We start from the raw sequence: 4,139 nt of genomic DNA on the forward strand, positions 1-4,139 counted from the left end.
CTTGTATGCAGCAAATGATGGATCCTGTTTTAGCGTCTATTCTATTAGTCTGTGTCTTTTAATTGTTGTTGTTTTTGTGGAGTTTTTTTTATTTTGTGAATTTAGTCCAATGATGTTGAGAGATATTGATGACTAGTGATTGTTAATTCCTGTTATTTTGCTGGTGCTGGTGATGGGTGTGGTGGTGGTGGTGGTGGTAGTGGTCGTGGTAGTGGTGGTGTGTATGTGTGTGTGTGTGTGTGTTTCATTTATTTTGTATTTGCTGGTGTTTAATTATTTATTTACAGTGTTTTCTTCAGTGCAGTTAACCTCCTTGGGTTAGAGTTTTTTCTCCTAATATTTTATGTAGGGCAAGATTTATTGATACATAATGTTTAAATTTAGTTTTGTCTTGGAATATCTTGTTTTCTCCATCTATGTTGACTGAGAGTTTTACTGGGTATAATAGTTTAGCTTTGTATCTGTGGTTTCTTAGTGACTGCTATACATCTGTCAAGGCCCTTCTAACTTTTAGAATTTCTGTTGAGAATGGAGATGTAATTCTGATTCATGTGCCTTTGTATGTTACTTGGCATTGTTCTTTGAAGCTTTTGATATTTTATTTGTTTCTGTAAATTTAGTGTTTTGATTATTATGTGTGAGAATATTTTCTTTTCTCATCCAATCTAATTAGTGTTCTGTAAATTCTTGTAAATTTATAGGTATCTCTTTCTCTAGGTTGGGAAACTTTCTTCTTTGATTTTGTTGAAAATATTTTTTGGTCCTTGGATTACCTGGGACTCTTTTTACCTTTAATTTCTTAAACAGTGATATTTTCATTCTAGATAGTTTAAACTAAAGAAGCAATTTGAAAAATTTGAATGAAATAAATACACAAATTATTACAATGTGGATTTAATGATAAAATATTCCATTTATACCATCATGGTTTTAATAAATCCTGACAACTTCTATACAATATTAGTGAGCAGTACTGTAGAATATCATGTACAGAAGAGAAATATGGCTAATGTGGAATAAATCAATCAAAGATCTTAAATGCATGAACATCATCAGAAATGAGTTCTGTGTGAGCTCTAATTTATGATGTTATTTATCTTATTTATAAAATGGTGTTTTAATAGAATGACACATACAAATAACTTAGCACCTAATTAATTTCAGGTAAATTTGGTCTTCCTTTATTATTATATTTTAATTGAAAGTGTTACATGGTAAAATGCTGTGATACACAGTGTGCTCAGCTGGGTGTAGAATAATAATAGAAGTACTCATAATAGAACTACTATTTAAGTGGTCGTGGAGAATTAAAGAATGTACCAAAATCAAGTGTACATACCCACAATCCCAAAAGCTCTACAAATTTGTGCCTGTTCTGAAATACCTAGCAATATTCTCAACTATACCGTGAGACACCTTGTCAGAGAGAGGTGTATAGAAGAAAAAATGAAGAAATGAAGAAATGATAGAAGGAAGGACATTCAATAAATTTCATAGTTCTTCCATTTCTAAGTTTAATTTGGGCAAGAAATGGACAAAAGCAACCAATGGTAGTATTTTCAAAATGGGCTCATCCTCCATTAACTAAATGCCAAAAAGGGAGGAAGAAATGAAGGAATGAGGGAATGAAGGAATGAAGGAAGGGTGTTTGTTTTTAGAGTCCCTAGTTTAGCTTCTTAGATCACTGGTGGGCAATCATACATAAATTTGCCACCACTCCAGACTTGAATATCTTCATCAACAAGAGTGGCATGATTAAAAGTTCTTTGAGGAGCTTTATTGGACCAGTTTAGAAAACATAAGATTTGTACTAATAGATATGAATTGGATGTCAGGAATCTCTTGATGTTTTATCTCTGTACAAAGCCCGGGGAAGTAGACATAATGTTTCCTGCTTTATTGATGAAGAAAATATAAGAGTAAACATAAATTAGACAAATAGTTTGGTGAGAGTAATTTAGAACAGCCAAGGAAAGCCAGTGATTGTTTCAACTTGCAAGATTTAGAGTTTGAGATTTTAAGCACTGTAACAAACCTTATGTGCTGGCATGAACTAAGGACCCTATAAGCAGCTGGCATAGCATTATTACAGAGCACTTCCATGTGTTTCTGTATACATTCTTCATGAGCACTGGCCTAGAATGAGCATAATCATTGTCACCTCAAGTGAATGGAGATAGTCACTGTCTAATGAAAATATTCCTCTTTAGAATTTTTATAAGTAGACACTCTTCTGAAGTAACAGTAAAATTAATTTTCTAATTTTAAGAACATTTCATTAATTGAATTCTAAAAACATATTAAATGAAGATCAGTTAAGATAATACGCCTAGTAATAAAGAGACAATTACAGTGAACAATTTAGGAATATTGGCTAAGTTGTTTTAAAGTAGAAAGCAAAACATTTCCCTAATATAGTTCACTGGAGGCATTTAGTTTATATTGGAATAAAATTTATCTGATTGGAAGTCACTGAGGTTGTTTAACTGATCAGTTCTTTCACGAAATGAAGAGTGTAGATCATAGCCTGGATCCCCATTGGCTGTACTCCCTCAAAGATTTCACTACAGCTATAAAACATGGACATGTCCTCATAGGCCTACAATATGCACAGAACAATGACATTTCACAGAGAAATAAAATGCTATTATTAATTTGGGAGCACATGAAATATTTGACAAAGTTTTTTTTTTCCCCAGGAGTGTGATAAACTGATGATTCTACTACTTAAGTTCAGAAATGTACAGAGCATGTATCTTCTATGTCACATGCTACTTCCAGAGGGTTATTGGTTTCTGGATACATTGGTGAGCTTCCAATGGCCTGGCCCAACCTTGGCCTTGGGCTCTACTCTTTGAAAACAAGCAATGCTTTCACTTGGTCAGTCACATCCTTATCACTGAGCAACACCACCGTGGCACTTAACTGGTGAAGTTTAGGCCTTACCTCTCCACATGATTCACAGAGTAGCTGTGCTGACCATTCATCATTTTGTCCTTAGCCAGTGTTGTAACCTTGCTTCTCAAACCTATGTCATGAGTCAAAGGAGTGGTAGGACCAGCACACATGGCATCTATGAGGCCCCTTGTGCTCTTCTGCTCCTACAGCAGGGTCTCCTGTACAGCTGAGTCTACAGCTGACTTGGAAAAGTTCTATGCACTCAGACTTTCTGTAAGAACCACCATGTATGCTCTGTGGTTTCTTCCTTTATTTTTTTATAATCTTCACAACTGGAATCCTGACAAATCATTACATCACAGTTAGACCGCACAGGGTCTTTCCTAGCCAACCCTGCAACAGTGATTTTTCTCCCCAGCTCTCTACATGACATCCACAGAATCACTGTCTCTCTCTCCTCTACTCCCTTGACCAGGATGACCAGAGCACTTTGGGAAACCATTTCTATTCTTAAAGATTGGCCCAGGCTTGCTGAGAAACTAAGAATCTTTTTTTTTTATTCCAAGTCAAACTCATTAAATCATTTTATTCTAACCACATTTTAAAAGAATACAGAACACCTGTGTTGCTCTTATGAAAGGAAGCATTAAAACACAAATACGGAAAACAGTCTCTAAGAAAAATGGAGAAAAGTCATTTTCATAATTTAACATTGCCCAGAGGATGTAACACCCTTACTGGCTATTGCTTTGGGGTGACTGTATAAACAAACTTTTCCAGGATACACTGACTGCTCCTTTCCTAGTAAGTATGGCTTTTTTAACAGTTTAAAATTGGACTCTATTGGATGTTCTAAGGAAGCTCATGCTGTCAAATTTAATAACTGAGTTTTTCTAGCACAGAGAAACAGAAACTACATAAATAGGAGACCATAGCTTTAATGTTCCAGGACAGACCATTCCTACAAATCTATTTACTGGGGGATTAGAATGACACAGGGATATTTCAGCTCTTGTAGATAACACATTATATTCTAACTTTTTTGAGTTAGACTCTTTTATGTATAAAACTGGTTTGTGTAGCCAAATTCTAGCTGTTATAGGGAATAAAATACAAGAAAGTTGTCAAGGAAACTGGAAATAAAATGGAGTAGTTCAGACTTCTTGATTTTATACAAGTATGACTATAAACTTTGGAAATTTTAATGAATTTCTTTGAAAGTTAGATATCATCCATGAAAA

The 4,139-nt window shown here is 34.6% G+C and overlaps 1 pseudogene; it reads right to left on the minus strand.

The window, feature by feature from the left end:
* Positions 1-2,921: 2,921 nt before the first annotated feature.
* On the minus strand, positions 2,922-3,400 carry LOC116093316 (annotated as a pseudogene).
* Positions 3,401-4,139: the final 739 nt, after the last annotated feature.

Source organism: Mastomys coucha, unplaced genomic scaffold (genome assembly GCF_008632895.1).
Source record: "Mastomys coucha isolate ucsf_1 unplaced genomic scaffold, UCSF_Mcou_1 pScaffold16, whole genome shotgun sequence".
NCBI lineage: Eukaryota > Metazoa > Chordata > Mammalia > Rodentia > Muridae > Mastomys > Mastomys coucha.